Below are 17,811 nucleotides of genomic sequence, written 5' to 3' on the forward strand. Positions count from 1 at the left end.
CTTCGCAAGTAGCGTGGTCAGCACTGGTAGTTTATTCGCGAAAGAACAATTTATGTTCCAAGATAGAAAATTTATCACAGTGAGTCATTGGCTCACGGTTTTGCAGTTTTTAAGTCGGTTAATGCTGTAGCAAGTATGGCCTGTAGCTTTACAGCTTACACAAAAAGGAATGCTCTTAGACGGGGATTCAGATTTTGACTTATGGTAACTAGCTCCGCATTATTTAAGAGTTGGACATGAATGAATTTTTTCGTTTCCAAATTGCAAAGAAAACAATAGTGATTCAGTTTTAAAGAATTTTCTACTTTTTGTTACTGATTTACAAAAACGGCACTGGATTTTATCCCGATCACCAAAAAGTATTCAAAAAATGCTCATCTTGAGATATTTCAGTCCTCAATTGGACTGAAACATTCAGCAGGAAAATCAAAAGAAACTAATTTGAAATCAATCACGTAACTATTAATGAAATGCGATTGACTATACTGACGAGTCCATTGATTTTTGAATTAAAATGGAATAGTTGTGGGCATCAAGTCATGGCTAATTGTAGAAAAAGCCAAGACAGATAGTCCAATTGAATGTGAAGAAAAACCTGGCATTAATTTACCCCCTTTCCATGGTGTTTCATGGAATTGTTTCCATGATATTTAGCTTGAAAAATCCGACGAAAAGGGTACAGTTTTAATCCATTATTGTTTGGCCACTGAGCTGTAGAAACAGTGCCAATAAAGTTTATATATGTCTGGCATTAATGGGGAGGGGATCAGCTTCCCAATCGTACCCTTTTCACCCCCTGGTACCCTTACAGCCACTAATTGCATCAGATAAAACTATCAAGATATGCGTTAAGTTCATCAGGATTGAAAAGTTTAATAACTGTGTTTATGGGTACAAGACAGCTCTCTGTATCTTCACGGGGAATAGTTGTAAATGATGTCTTGTTGTTGAACCAGAAATATGTGGTTGAAAACTAAGCAAAATTTGTCTGAATAAAAGTGAGTTAGAGTCACATTTGAGTCTATCCCCTTTCCTATCCTATATCCCCTTAATCAAAAGTTAATAGAGCTAGTCGAACCGAAAATAGCGAACGGAAAAAGTATGCCAGGCAAATTGCCTATGTTTTCTTCTTAAAAATATCCCGAAGTTTCTAGAAGAAGGAATACAAAAGCTAGGTGTGATCCAAAAAATTAACTGATTTTTATGGAGTCCAAAATGAATGAAAAGGTGGTAAGTGGAACTTTCATACTCTTGAAGTATAAGATGGATATAGAAACATTTCATTGTCTTAGTATCTTGTTTGGCTAAAGTTTTGTATTCTGGTAAGAACAAGGTAGATATAAAAGAAATTTGCAGTAGGCCTACTGGTAATAATTTATGTGAATACATTTTAGATCACCAGTCAACAGAAGTGGCCTAATACCAGAATAGAAGAGCACAGAATGGTCACAAAAATTTGAGTAAAGCCAAGTTAGCATTCTTCTATAGTGTCTATGATTTGCTACAATCTTAGAGTAACTGAGCCTCAGCTTATCACTAATATCTTTGATAGCACGAGACTGGAGAGCATTCATAGAATCGCAAACTGTTATACCAAGCCAACAAAACATTTTAACACGAGGAATACTAAAACCACCACAGTAGCCTATAGTGATTCTGAACAATTATTACCAATGAAAACAAGAAACTCACACTTGTTAATATTTAGGTACAGGGTGATATTGCAGAAAGCAGAAGTAACTGACTTCACTGAACAGGCAAGACCAGACTCAGTTTGACTAATCAGAAGAAGGTCATCCACATAAGCCAGATATGAGATATCAGATGGTCCTAGTAGGCATGTAGTTGATATTTTTGATAATACATTTTCAATACAAGCATTAAAAATATATGGCAAAAGAACTCCCCCTTGTCTTACACCACAACAAACAGGGATATGACCAAAATAAGAATTATCTAATGACTTAAGGCGAAGGTAAGAATGGGAGTACCAAAAATGAAGCACGTGAATTACCAACTGATTTACACCTCTCTGGCATAATGCTGTCCATGCTTGAGTATGACAAACACTCAAATGCTTTAGACAAGTCTAGGGTTGCAAAATGAAGTATGTGATGAGTGAGATGGGCATCTTTTAATAAAGAAGTCAAAGCATGGTGAGCCTGCTGACAGCCTAGCCCAGATCTAAAACCAAATTGATTATCATCATTTAGAGCAAGCTTAGTGATATAAGGTAGTAGGAGGTGTTCAAACAGCTTTCTAAGAGTACAAGCTACTGTTATGGGCCTATAAGAGCTACAAGAAACTAGATCTTTTCCTTTTTTTAGAAGTGACATGACACTACTGCATAAGAACAAGTTGGGCACACACAAACTACTCAAACACATTTGAAAAAAACAGTTGGAGATGAGATACCAGTTCAAAAGAATTTGGAACAAGATTCAAAACACTAATCCCATCAATATCCAAAGATTTTGATTTTAAACCCTTAATACCTTTAACAATAGCCCGCTTTTCAACTGGAATCACATATCTCTGACATAAATGTGATGGCAAATTTTTTTTGAGCAAACATGAGAAACACTTATACACTGCATAATTAACTTTTGAAAATATTTTTGAATAATGCTTGATCCAAGATGGACAAGATATAATGTCACTAGAACTTGCATCCAGAAACTTGGCAGAATTTATCATTTTTTGCCAATCACTATTGCTTTTTGGAAAAGTTTCACCAGAGTAACGAACTGCACAAATATAGCATTTATATTCAAGTTTTGTCTTTTGTTTTAGATCAAACACAGTACCCCAAGAAGGTTGACCACTGGCAGACCAGATTCTTAACCAGAATTTGGCCTTATTCTTGACTTTTTTCAGCAAAGGATCACACTTCCAAATTGGTTTTTGGTTATTCTGCCTGACACAGATCAGAAGGATGGCCACATCTTCAGCTTGCTTTATACATAAGATAATGTCACGATAGTAGCAATTCAAATCAGCACAAGCATTGTCAATAATAGGGTACGCATTATGCAAAGAAGATGGAAAGGGACACGTACAGTGGACAGTAGAGCTCCAAGTGTAGCAAGGGAAAGAGGCATGTTTGCACTAGACCAATCACGTTTTGCAAACCACTTATGTGACATTGAGTGTTGGTTGGAGCATATGTCAGAAGTAACCATAATATCAAAATACAGAGTTAGTGATCATAATCTCTCTCATCTTCATTAACATGTACTGCTGAAGTTTTTAATGAATGATAGCAGATACAGTGGTCTAAATTTGAGACAGAACCACTACAGTGGATATATGTGAAAATGAGGTATTTTGTTAGGACCTTAAAGACTAAGGGGATACACTATTGTATCCCCTGTTTAAGGTCATTTGGAAGCTAATATTTATATTTACGCGCTTTTTGTAGTTCTTTCATGACAATACCATCATAAAACGCCTTATGGCACCATAATATGATTTTAAAGTCTTTTTTTAGAGTATAAAGGCTTGAAAACATAAAAGATTTACCACTGAAATATCCATGATCGAAAAGTCGAAAACCCTTAAACTGGTGTTTAAAATCCCCTCTTGAGTACTCCCCTTCTCAGTCAACTTTGAAGTGAGCCAATTTCTACCAAGAAAACCAAGACTATAGCTTTTCACATGAAAAAATCCCTTCAGCCCCCAAATATTTGGCTGGACAGTATGCAAATTATGTATTATACCTTGCAAAAGCTTTTGGGAGTTATATTAGACCCTAACTTGACTTGGAAGAATAAAATAGAATTGGTGAGATAACCTTGTTTAAAGAAACTTTTCATCATGAAACAACCAGCAGGCACAAAATGGGCCAGCCCTCCAATTGTGATGCTGGACTTCTACAAGAGGTTTATACTTTCCTAGATGGAATACGCTCTAGAAGCATTTGGAGGCTGCTCCAAGACAAGTCTGGCAAAGCTGGTAATTATTCAGAACATGGCAATAGAGTTGGTAATGGGTCTCCCAAATCATAGACCAAGTTATAAACTTAGAGTTCCTTCTGGAATCCCTACACTCAAACAGTTTGTGGTAATGAACTGTAGTAAGGAGCGACCCAGCTTATTAATAACCAAAGCTCTAAAAAACTGAATTTTGATACCAATAATTACATCAAAAGAATCACATTTTAATGCTGATTTTAAATATATAAGTTTCATCAAGTTTAGTCTTACCCATGGTTTTTTAAAGCATATCTATACTTATGTATGTAATCTTGTGCAAGTAGAACATAGCTGGCTGTAATGTATTCTCAGGAACTAAGCCTGTAGACTTTGATGAGCTTTTCTGCTCAGCTTATTCTAGGAGGCTAACAAAGCAAAATATGCATTTTTTCAAAGGGAATGCCCAAACTAGGGTATTTTTCAAAATCTAGGGGGCACAGGAATTCCTACCCTAATTGCCTCCTTCCTCCCATTTAATATCACTAGAACCAAGTCTGTAGACTTTAAATACCGCCTTTGCCGTCTCTTTGCTGGATTAAAATTGTATGTTTATGATGAATTATGTTTCGGATGAGTCTCTGATTATTATGAGAGATGATTTTCATCTGAGTGACTATGGAAAGATTTTCTTTTTCTGACTATGTTTTCATTTGCTTTAAGTCGAAAATTGATTCTTTCAGATACGTGAAGTAAGACGCCAAGAATTCTCTGAAGAAGAATAATTGTAACTGGTTTCATGTTTCTCTTGACTCTGATGAAGGTTCCCAGCTAGCATACTTTAATGTAAGTTCTTGGATATTTCTTACAATTATATTCCTGTGTTTGAAGTACAGATATATTGGAAGCTTTGAGAGGGGGTCATGTTCAATGTATCAGGTTTCTACTAAAAATGAACCCTTGTGCATCTGACCCTAGGTGCAACTAAAACCTCGTTTAACCAAACCCCATTCAACTGAACCCTCAGCCAACCCAACTTTTTGTAGAAGCAAAAACTTTTTTACTGTCTTGTAGAAGCGGGTCCGCTTATACTAAAGCAGGAGCAGTTGTGGTTTATATTTCATTCAAGATGTTAAAAAGGAGTTTGAGAAAATTCTAATCCAGTAAAGCCAATTAGAAGCACTTCAGAATTGAGAAAATTGACTGACCAAAATTACTGCCACAAATATTGCAAGGTCTTTGTCGTATTGGGGGATTTGGTCTTCTAATATATGACCCTTGAGATTACAATTAAGTCTTAACCTGTTTTAGGGGTTGAAGGGCACGGGGTTAATTTACAGGAAAGGCGTAGGTGGATTTGTAAAACAAAATGTTTTTTTTTTTTATTTCAACCCTTGGGATTAATTCTACACTTCGAGGAGTTTAACTGCTCAGTTCATGAAGTAGTTGTCTGCAGCTTTCTTGCAGACATCAAAAACAACATGGGTGTCAACTTTTGAAAATGCTGGGGGTGGGGTCCTGGAATTTTTAATGAAGATACAGAAATAGTAAGTTCAAATTCTAGGAGGGAGGTCGTTTTTTCCTCTAGATTTTTAATGAAAATCCCCCCCCCCCAAAAAAAAAAACAGATCTCTCCCCATTGGTGATCCTTGGGGCATTGTTTAATCCATAAATATTCTCTAATAGTCGGACGAAAACCAAATTACAACTTTAGATTGGACAATTATTGTAAAAAACTAAGGAAATTTTTAGCGAAAGTTTATCATTTTGAAAGAATGTAATTATCTTTTGCACTTGTTTTTATTGTATGCCCTTGAATGAAAAACCTACTAAGCTAGTATTGTTTTTCGATATTTAGTTTGAAATCGATATAAAGTTTAATTTATCGACATTGGGCTTAAGTAGTGCGAAATAATAAGTAATAGAGGACTAAGGCAAGAATATCCTAGGATAGGCAGAAGATAATTATAACAGTAGCATTCACATCTCTTACTCAGGCTATGTTTTTCAAGTTTATCTAGACATTTGTATATAATCTTGCATAATTAGAATGTAGTTGGCTGTAATATATTCGCGAGAACTAAGGCTATAGACGTTGACTACCATCTCTGCCAAACTCACTCTAGTTGGCTCATAAACCACGAAAGACATTTTTCAATAGGAATTCCAAAAAAGGATATTTTCAAAATCTAAGAGGATACAGAACCTTTCGAACCCACCCCCCCTCCAGTTAAGACATCCAGAACTAACCATTTAGACTTTAACTCCCATCTCCACCACCTTCCCTGCTTCAACTTTTAAGTGCTATAGCCCAGACAGCGCTGTGCTATTGAAGCAGCAAGATTTGCATGCACAGTTTCCCTGATATATGAGTTACTGCAACGTTGGCTCAGACAACAATTACACTGGATTAGAAGTTTATGATTATGATGAAATATATTTCGGATGAGTCTCTGATTATTATGAGAGATAAGTTTCAACTGAGTGACTCTTGGAAGATTTCCTTTTTCTGACTATCTTTACTTTTACCTTAAGTCGATAATTCATTTTTCAGATGCCTGAAGTACGATGGAATTATCCGAAGAATAATGGTCGTTGTGACGGGTCCGTCTTTTTGTCGTCCCATGGAGGTAAGCAGCCAAGACACTTCAATGTAAGTTTTTGGATATTTCATATTGAACCTCTGTCTTTGAAGTACAGGTATATTGCCAGCTGGAGAGGGGGTGATGTCTGATAAATCCGTAGTTGTTGGTTAAAATGCCTAAATTTGAGCAGAGGGAAAGAAACAAAAATAAAATTTGTTTATAGTTCTATTAGATTTTAATTTAATTTATTAAATTATTTTATTGTTATAAGTCTATATTTATTTTTAAATTTTAATCAATTTTCAAATATTTTTTAACTACTTTCATATGATGAGTTGAATTTGCGCATTCAAGTCATCACTAGAATAATTGTGTTTACTAAATAGGATGAATAGTGATGATTTATTACTTACAATATTAAAAAACGGAAAAAAGGATAAAATAAAGAAACAACCCTTAAACTATAAAGAAATCCCTTAATATGGGCGAGGTAAAAGATCCCTACTGTTCTATCAAGAGCTCGAAAATCCAATTAAATTAAATTTATTTTTTATCCAAAAGTCAGTTGCTTTTCTGATATAGCAAGGTATACAGCCCAACATAATGGTTTTTTCAATTCTATTTCAACTGTTACTTGTATTAATTATTTTATTCTATATGTGTTTTACAAGGTCATTGTCAGGATTTAAACAGAAATGTATATCAGAAAATAGTTTTTTGCTTCGTTGAACTATTTATTTTTGCGTACTGATTATCATACATAATATTTAAATATTGTGATATTGTTAGGTATGTATAATGTATATATATATATATATATATATATATATATATATATATATATATATATATTTATGCTAATTACTTCTTTGTAGCATTTACTTTTATATTTTCGTATTATAGATATCTTAAACTGCCCTTTTTAAACTGCCTTGTTTGTGCGTTCAATATATTTCTTCTTTTTGTCTGTAGTTTTTTGTTGTTTTTTTTTTTGCAAGAACAGTGAAGGAGGCTTGTTTTTTTTTCGAGATTTGGGTTATTTTTGCACAAACAAGGAAGGAGGCTCGGTGTTTTCAGGACTTAATTCTCCGCTTTTGTAAGATTTACTGTTGGTCTTACAGTTAATCGTTTAAAGTCAACAATTTAACGATAAATTTCCTTCAGAATGATTCTTAAACAACAAAGAGAGATAAAACTCCGCAAAAAAAAACTCAAACGAGACTACGGCCAGTAGAGGGTGAAGACTAAAACAAGGCGGATATTTCGCCTGTATCCATACTAGGCGTCCTCAGCACAAGATACAAAGAAAAAACACAGTTTTAGGCTCTCCCCTTGTTTCTGGGACAGATTCATGGATGATGTAGTCTGCATTTGGAAACACGGTTTAGAGCCCTTAGACCTTTTCCATAAACATTTAAATAGTTTTGACAAAAATGTAAAACTTATAGTGGAGTTTGAAGAAAATGACAACTACCTTTTCTTGACATCCTATTGATTAAAAGTCATTTCCATTTACTTTTTTTAGTATATAGAAAGCTTACACACAGTGATAGGTATTTGAACTTTCACTCATGCCACCCTATTTCAGTGAAACGAGGGGTTGTGATTGCACTGGTGGATAGAGCTTTCAGAATTAGTTCCCAGGAGTTTTTAGATTCTGAATTGTTATATTTGAGGGATGTTTTATTTTGTAATAGTTACCCGATGAAATTCATTGATAAAATAATAAAAAATAGACGCATTAAACACAAACAATAGGGTTATTGGGGTTTCGCAGTGTACAGAATTAAACATACCGAAAAGGTTCATTTCTTTGCCTTATGTACCTACTTTGGGGGAGATGCTTAAACGAAGTTTAGGTAAACATAACATTGATACTTGTTTCCAATCAGTGAGACCATTAGGTAGTTTTCTTAATTCTGGGAAGAATTTAACCCGGGGAGATTTAGTTAGTGTGGTGTATAAAATTCCTTGTTCTTGTGGAAAGTTTTATATTGGTAGAACTCACCAACAATTTACTGAAAAATTTATTGAGCATCGCAACTCAATAAAAAAAAAACCCTACAATTAAGAAAGCCTCCTGAAACTTTTATGTCGGCTCTAGCTGAACATACATTCTTTCATCCCGAACATTTTATACAATTTGATGAGGCTACAGCTATTTCTAATGATAGAGGCTTTTCTCAGTGGACGAGGGAGGCTATAGAAATTAAAAAACATATATTTGCTAATCTTTCAATAAATAGAGACACAGGGAATTTAAATATTGACCCAATTTATGATTGTCTTTTGAAAAATGAACCAATAATCAATAAGGGAATTAAAATTTTGCACAATCACCAGGGGACAAGATTACCTACTAGACCAAAAAGAGTTGCTTAATAATAATATAACTAATAATATAATAATAGTTAACAAAGTTTCAATTTTCATAATTTTTCCTCAGTTGCTTTGATGTTCTCATTGAAGTAACTCTAATAGCTTCTTTTCCCTCCGTGGATCAGTAGCGACAATTGTATTTATTATTATTGGTGGTGGTTTTATTTGTTTTTAGTTTAGTGCTTTTTTTTTGTTTTTTTTTTTTATCTTGTGCTGAGGACGCCTAGTTTGGATACAGGCGAAATATCCGCGTTGTTTTAGACTTTCCTCTCTACTGGCCGTAGTCTCGTTTGTGTTTTTTTTTCTTTTGTGGAGCTTTATCTCTCTTTGTTGTTTATTGTCATGTCTGGCCAGATCGGCTTAAGAACTTTCAGAATGATCATTCTCGGATTAGCCCTATTCCCCCTGTAATGTCGGTTAACACTATGGACGTCCTGCATGGTGAACGTAATGGATGAAAAATTAAACTAATTTTGAGCCGAATTTGTTATTTTTCAAAGAATTTAATTATCTTATGCGCTTGTATATATTGTATACCCTTGAAAATAAACATACGAAGCTCGTACTTTCTTTCGATATTAAGTTCGGAATTTATATAAAGTTTAGTTTATCGCCATTGGGCTTATCTGGCGCATGAAACTAAGAAATAGTGGACTAAAGCAAGGATGTTTTAGGGTAGACAAAACATATACGTTGAACTAGCAATCCTGTCTCTTACTCAGGCAACGTTTCTTAAAAATTTATGCATACTTTTGTTTATAGTTTTGCATAAGTAGAATATAGATGGCTGTAATGTGCTCTCTTAAGTAAAGGCTGTAGACTTTGACGACCATCTCTGCTCAGCTTACCCTAAGAGGCTCGCAAAGCACAAAAGCCATTTTTGATTAAAATACCCCAAAAAGGATGTTTTCAAAATGTAGGAGGGTAGAGAACTTCCTGCCTTTCCCCAGTTTGCACCATGAAATTATACTATAAATAATACTATCATATTATATGTCATTTGTACATAATACTATTGTGTACACTATATTATGCTATAATACCTTGCTGGGTTAATAATCTCTGGGAATCACGCGTTTTCTTCTTTGAGGCAGCTTGGTATTACTTCATTCACTCGTGTCTGTCTTTAATTTCAGTCTATAAAAAACTTGTTTTTTTCTTTACGTTACTTTTGCAGGTAACGCTTGACAGTGTTGTAATTAAAGACGTATCCGGGCGGGGGGAGGGGGGTCTCCAGGTTTACCCCCGTTGAAATTTTATCTGACCAATTTTTGTTGTGTATTGTCAAGATTTTTTGTTCCCCTCCCCCGAAATTATGTCTGACCCGTAAAAAAGACATGCAACTGTATACAAGCAAATTTGATGTATTTTGTAGAGAAATTTGTCCCCCCCTCCCCCTCTCTCTGGAAAAATAGCTTTATAAACTGAAATCTGGGATAAGCCCTTGGTTGTAGGGTCTTTGGAATTGAACAAGAAATCTACAGTTTAGTTACCTTCTTTTTTCAACTGTGCTTTCTTAGCCTTAGGCAGAGATAGTAATTTTGGAATTTTTGGGTGGCCTTCGAGTTTAACTTCGTCCTATATTTTGTCTATATTGGCAACAAGCATCAGTAATTGCATAAATATGTCTACACATAGACTGTCTCTCGAAAACAGGTCGGTTTGTTTTTCCAGATAAAAGCTTAAGGTTCAAAATTGTTTATATGTTTGTTGTGTTTCTTTCTTGTTTGTACCCAATTTAAGTTTGTTCCGCTTTACCTAATTGTGTTTGATAGATCATAGTTTTTTTCCTGTATCTTTCTGTGCCTCTCTTTTTCTGTACCTCTCTTTCTTCATCCTTCTCTCTTCCTCTCCCTCTTTCTGCTAAACCTGGAAAATGCAGGACAATTAAAGTCATATATCAACAAAAAATTCAATCTTTTCAAAAAAGAAAAATTTAAATTATAAGCAGATAGAAAAAAGGGACGGTAATTGCGAAATGTTGCACACCTTCAGATGTTTTAAAATAAGCTACGCTTTTTAGTGGAGTAAAATTGAATTAGAGTTTTGGTTCGCCTAGTTGCTTATAGCATTTCTGTTGACAAATTCCTGGATAAGTATTTGTTGTTATCTATTTAAGATTTTTATCCCCTCCCCCCTGGAATTTTGTCCAACCCGTAAAAAAAAGAAAAAAAATGAATTTAAGCAATTTTTTTATGTATTTATTGAAAATTTACCCCCTCCTCCCCCCCCAAAAAAAGCTTCATAAACGAAAATCTAAGATACGCCTTTGGTTGTAGGGTCCTTGAAATTGAACAAGAAATCTACAGTTTTGATATCTTTATTTTCCGACTGTGCTTTCCTAGCCTTAGGCAAAGATAGCAATTTTGGAATTTTTCGGGTGACTTTCGATTCTATATTTTGTCTATATTAATAACAAGCATCACTAGTTTTGTAAATATTGTCGGTACATTCCTTATATTCCCCCTCCAAACTCCAAACCCTAGCTTTGCCCCTAATCTACCTCAAATTTTGCAGGTAGTCAAGTGTTGAAGTTTCATTTTTAAAAGGGATTAGAAACTTTTTAAGAAGCCATACTGAACTATTTTCAGTATTATTCAGCGATGGTATTAGATAACCATTACATGAAGTTTTTAATCAAAATAACATGTACTACTGATCTGGCCAACAGAGAGTTACAAACACTCCTGTACAATTACAGCCTCGTGGACATTGTTGAAGTCAAAAGTAAACTACACCCAACGACGAATATATGCAACAAGAACTCACTTATGGACGGCTTCAGGATAGGCTGATGTATGAAATTAACAATGGGATTGCCCATTGTGTGGTAATAATTTTTTTTTACTTAATAATTCTTGGCTTAATAGCATCTATATAATTTATTTTCCCCAGTACCTCGTCAGTTAGGGTATGGGTGTTCTTTTTCAACTTAAAATAATACGAATCTAGTAATGTCACAAATCTTTTCTAGGGGTAAAACGAAGACACAAGAGGAAATGTCATCTCCCCAGTATCATTTGTTAGTATAGAAAAGACAATATGGGTCTAGTTTTCAGTATCTCACTTTTTCTTGCCTGAGAAAGGCTTGACTGACGCTCCTCTAAAATACTTTATTTTTGTCTCAGATGTTCTTTAGGATTCCAAGTGTCAAGATTCTTCTGAATAGTTTAATTTCCATTTTGTACGCAAAATTACACAAAAGGTCAAGGAGGCACACTCGTGCCTCTATAAAGAGGCGACCCATGACAATGTTAAGCGATCTTTGGTTCCAGTGGTCGCAGAGGGATGGGGAGGGATGCATTTCATAGCCCGAGCTCCAACTAAGAAACCTGCAAAATTTCATCCCCCTCCAACTTTTCCTTCATGGGGAAAATCTGGCCGAAAGTTTCGACCCGTCAACCCCAGCCCCCCTTTAACGTTGTCCGATCGGGCTGAAATTCACAAGTTAAGGTCCCCTAGGGCCCAGGAGCTTATCCGCGAAATTTCAGCTCGATCCGATAACTCCTTCCCTGTTTTCCAGAAACCACGCATAGCCACTTAAAATTCATGTTCTTTGTTTTTCTAGACGCCTACAGGTCACATCCGACATCGGATATGGGTGTACGAAGACTCATTCGATGCGGAATTCTCCGAGTAATTTTCCTGGAAAGTTTCGTAGGAAAATCTTAACCCCCCGAAAGTTTCGACCCCCCAACCCCACCCCTCCTTTTAACGTTGTCCGATCGGGCTGAAATTCACAAGTTAAGGTCCCCTACGGCCCAGGAGCTTATCCGCGAAATTTCAGATCCGATCCGATAACTCCTTCCCTGTTTTCCAGAAACCACGCATTAGCTACTTAATTAACGATTTTCTCTCCATAAGAGCCCATGTTAATTTGAAATTTTTAAAAGTTATTGAGAAGTTATATTTACACACATGCAAGTTATTAGCTCAGTCGGTGGAGCGTGGGACTTTTAATCCTCGGGTCAAGGGTTCAAGTCCCTTACGGGCGGTTTTTTTTCACAACATCAAAAAAATTTTGATAACACCTGGACAGTTTATCATTTGAGAGATAACAGAATATTAGCTTCTTATGAGCAAAAGAAACATTTCGGTCATTCTATCTATTTTTTTTTCTATTTTATACAATGATTTAAAAGCGGGGGGGGGGGGGTTCCTCTCCTAGTTCCTGTACGAGGAGTACAGTAATTATTAAATTACATCCACCATGGATTGTAGAAAAACGTACAGAATTAATATGAAAAAAAATTAAACCTGTACAAAAGAGTCTTTAAAAGCGGGGGGTTTGCCTCTCCTAATAGTCTTCTTATAGTCCTAATAAGCCTGTTCGAACTGTTAGCCTGGTACGAACGCGAGAGAAAAGGCACAGACGAAAAACTACTGCTCAGAGATGGATCCTTTCATTTGCGCAGACGAAAGGAAAAACCCTACGTAATCCAGCACAGGCGCGTGAATCCAGTGGAATCGGACGAAAAACGCGAGGAATACTATGGCATGCTTCTGAAGCTTTTTAAACCGTGGCGTAAAGCGGAGGACATCTGTTTCGATGGGAAATCCAACCATGAAACTTATTGCATCGAGAGCGATAACTATCCCACCATGGTCGAGTATCATGAGCGCTCTTTAGCAAAAGTACGAGAAGAAGAAGAGTTTGAACGCAAAGTACGAGAACGTGCAAAAGAACTCGAAGAGAAAGAGAAAGAAGCAGCACTCGAAGAGAACATGGACGACCCACAGAATGCAATTCAAGGCGCCGCCATAGATAGAGCAGCAGACGCAATGGAAGACCTTGTGAATGCAAATCGACGACTGCTCGACGCCAACACAAAAGAACAAGTGGCAAAAGAATATTTGTCTCTGAATGTTGACCAGAAACGTGTTGTTGACAAAGTGACGAACGCAGTCAAATCACCCAACAAGACAGCACCACTCCGTATGATTGTCTCAGGATTCGGAGGTGCAGGCAAGTCAGTTGTGATAAAAGTGATTCGAAACATCCTCTGTCATCATTTCAGCAAAGACAAATGTCCCGTCATCGTTATGGCACCCACAGGACTTGCAGCATATAGCATCAAAGGAGAAACAATACACAGATGCTTCAGTTTGCCCGTCGATCAAGCAGGAACCTCCAAATACTCTGAACTCTACACTGAGCAACTGCTGACACTCAGGGCAATCCTACAGAAAACACATCTCTTCATCATTGACGAAATAAGCATGGTCTCCGCGCTCGCATTCATGTACATCCATCTGCGACTCACAGAAGTCATGAGCATCAACGCTGTCATGGGAAACGCAAATATGCTAGTCTTTGGCGACTTTCTACAACTCAGACCTGTCTCCGCAAACCCACCGTTCAAGCAACTCACACGGCTGGAAATCAAAAATTGGATCGGCTCAATGGGAACATTTGATCTCTGGAGTCACTTTGAATATGACGAGCTCACTATTAACATGCGTCAGAAAACGGACACAGACTATGCCGACCTTCTCGCAAATATTCGCGTAGGAATTTGCACAGACAACAATCACGAACAGCTACAGCGGCGAAAAATCGAATCTAATCGCAGAGCAACAAACGAGGAGATTGCCGACAAGTATATCGAACTAGTGGCGCTTGGGAAAACACCAGTCATTCTCATGCCAAGAAACGTAGACTGCAGATCGGTAAACGAAACGCTACTTGCGAAAACGTCAGACAACATTTCCACCTTCACTGCCATCGATAGACTCTCCACCGTCCTCCGTGACAAGCGAATTGAAGCTGAGGCTGCAGAAAACGTAAAGAGCTTTGAAAACGACAGCAAACGAACCGCCGGGTCAATTTCTCACCTCAAACTGGCACTCGGCGCTCGCGTCATGCTACAGCGAAACGTTAACGTAGAAGAAGGTCTCGTCAATGGTTCCATGGGCTATGTTAAAGGATTCAAGATGACAGCGGCAAATATAGCAGTCGGCATACAAGTACAGTTCGACGGACAAGATAAAATCGTGGAAATCGAGCGTGAAACAGTGAAATTCGAGGCTCTCAAAGAGGTGTACTACACACGTAGACAGTTTCCTCTGACGCTGGCCTACGCCATCACCATCCATAAATCCCAAGGACTGAGTCTACAGACTGCACTAGTTGACGCAGGTGATCGCTGTTTCGGACCAGGTATGATCTATGTAGCTCTCTCTCGTGTCACCATGAGCGAAGGTCTACACCTCATCGATCTTGACAGAAGGAAAATTTGTGCAGACACAGAAGCTCTAGTCGAGTACAATAGACTGCGACAAAAGTATCGTCCAGATCTGCCCCAGTTCGCAATACCAGAACCCTTCAAAGTTCCCACAGTTCCAGTGGCGAAACAGCAACCAGTTAAACGAAAACCGAGTAGCAGCACCAGCATAGACGTACCGCCAAAGAAATCCAAACCTGATGCAGCCAAAGATAAGCCCAAGACTAACCCAACTCCCGCACGGAAAGTGAAACCCACTACAAGTGAGGCGAAGAAAAAAGCGCCCACCAAGAGATTGAACGCGGAAGCAGTTGAAACCTCGTTTCCCACAAAGAAAACGCAGCACGACACAGCTGTCAAACAAAACTATCGCAGTGGCATTGGCCCGGGTAGAAAAGGCCTGAAAAATACAGACGGCTCAGCGTGCTATGCGAACGCAACGATGCAAAGCCTTTTTGCCATGCACTACAAGCTGTTCGAAGTACTTTCAGTTATGCACGGACCTTTCGCCGAAGAACTCAAACGATTGGCACTCAGTTCGCTCGGAAAGAATGAAACTATGGACACTGTGCGTAGCCTCCTGCCGCCACAGCACAACTACACAGGCAGAGATCAGCAATCGCTATGCGAATTCTGGTTCCACCTATTTGAACAACTCGACGCAGAACATCAAGCCAATGACATGAGCCCCCTTCGCTCCCTGTACCAGTTCAAGATTCATAGATTTTCTGTCTGCAGCACGTGCCACTGGTCCAAAACCGCATTGCACCCAGAAGGTACTCCAGACTGTCCATTTCCGATTCCAGGTGTTCTAAATCCCAACGAGCCTGCGATCAACGAAATTATCGACAACAACGACATTTCTTTCAGTTCGGTTCTAATCCCAGAGCAGCCCGGCGAAACATGTCCCAACGGTCACGTCACCAAACTGAGAACAGTCTTCACTCAAGCTCCTGAGTACTTGGCCCTCAATCTAGACAGACGAACACTCTGCCACAAGATTACGCGACGCGTCATTGACTTCGACCCGGAGCAAATTCTTTTACATAGAACAGATGACGCTGACCTCAGACACGGCAACATCTACAACCTCGGCACAATGTCATCAATACGATACCGTGCAATTGCTGTTGTCATTCACTCAGGGTCCAGCTTTGGAAACCAGGGCCACTACTATGTATACCGCAGAACACTGGAAGGTGCATGGTGCAAATGTAACGACTCTGAAGTAAGAGTTGCCAAAAACGCGTCAGAAATAGACTTTTCAGGTATGACATTCATGATACTTCAGAAACTGTGAATCAGCCATTAACAGTACTTTAATTCTCGTTTCAGATTCCAGTTGCCATCAAATGTCACAAAACGTAAACAATCTGTTTCTCTAGAAACAACTGTCCACATCTGTTTTTTTAAAAACACCAAAACCGTCAGTGATCTGCCGCGGTTAGGCAGTGAGACTACCTTTTCTTCCCCGTAATCTGTTGTCTGTCATCGGTCAGAGCTTGCAAGCTTAAGAATCATAGTCAACCATGACACAGCACAGCAGTACCAAAAAAAAACCAAACACACAACAGATTACAAACAGTGACGCCTCATCGTGGCGGGGAAGTGGCAAAGGTTAGCATTTACGTTAAATGTCATCGTACATGAATACGATTATCATTTCAACCCGTGTATGAATACACGACTTTAAAATGCACTTGCAATATAAGTTTTTGATTGAATTTATGCAAGAAAATCTGATGATATTAAAAACAATATAGCTGAGGAGAGAATGCAAAATCCATATAAAAATCAACCCGTGTGTAGCAGTTTAATTTTGAAATAGAATATAACAATTCGAAATTTTAGCAGATCTCGACAACGATGAAATAATCGATGAAAGTGCCGAAGTTTCATCTGTTCCTAATTTGACTATTGTGCAAAGTTCTGAATAAGTTGTTGTGAAACCTTTTATACAAAAACGACCTCAGCCATTCACTCGTCTTCAACGCCCAAGTTTGCCAAGAAGAATCAATGACTCACCTCTTCGTCAAAGACAGCACCAACCCACTCCAGATCCACTCCTAAGTGAAAGTAATTCTGACTATTATGATGAAAGTGATGATGAAGTTGTTGACAATTTTAAAGAAAATAAGTTAGAAAAAGTCAAGATTGTGAATGGACGTGTAAGATGCTTCGATGTGGGCAATTTCCCCCATTCTGGTAGCTGTAAAAAATTTATAAATTGTGCACGAGTTGACTGGAGCTGTAAGATACATGTCCAAAAGAACTGACTTTTGACCCTGTTGGGGACTTTGCAACTGGGGCAATCCTCAGCGATGTCCGAAATAAGTGTGATATAAATGTGCTTTAAGTATATATTTTATAGCCTTTAAGTGCTCATTGCCAATTTTTAGGTGAATTTTCAAATGTTTTGAAGAAGTTTAAGTTTTTCTCGATTTAATGAAACGTGGATATTTACTTATTTTATATAAATAGTTGCTAAATAAGATAAATAATATATAATTTACTATAATTACCTAAAGATGTTTCCTATATGAGAAGGCATTTTTAGAATAAATTCTTTATTATAGGCTTTTGGACGTAGCGATCAAAATAAAAGTGTATAATTTTGTTAACACCTGGACTGCTTATCATTTGAGAGATAACAGAATATTAGCTTCTTATGAGCAAAAGAAACATTTCGGTCATTCTATCTATTTTTTTTTT

The 17,811-nt window shown here is 37.4% G+C and overlaps 1 long non-coding RNA gene across 1 annotated transcript in view; it reads left to right on the forward strand.

Moving 5' to 3' along the window:
- The first annotated feature begins 1,121 nt into the window (after positions 1-1,121).
- LOC136041938 (uncharacterized) overlaps positions 1,122-17,811 on the forward strand; it is a 37,811-nt gene continuing 21,121 nt past the window's right edge. Inside the window, exons 1-4 of the long non-coding RNA XR_010621133.1 lie at positions 1,122-1,230; positions 4,655-4,757; positions 6,466-6,564; positions 11,393-11,705. This is a non-coding gene — a long non-coding RNA (uncharacterized LOC136041938). The remainder of the gene's footprint in view (positions 1,231-4,654; positions 4,758-6,465; positions 6,565-11,392; positions 11,706-17,811) is intronic.

This window comes from Artemia franciscana, unplaced genomic scaffold (genome assembly GCF_032884065.1).
Source record: "Artemia franciscana unplaced genomic scaffold, ASM3288406v1 PGA_scaffold_50, whole genome shotgun sequence".
Classification (NCBI taxonomy): domain Eukaryota; kingdom Metazoa; phylum Arthropoda; class Branchiopoda; order Anostraca; family Artemiidae; genus Artemia; species Artemia franciscana.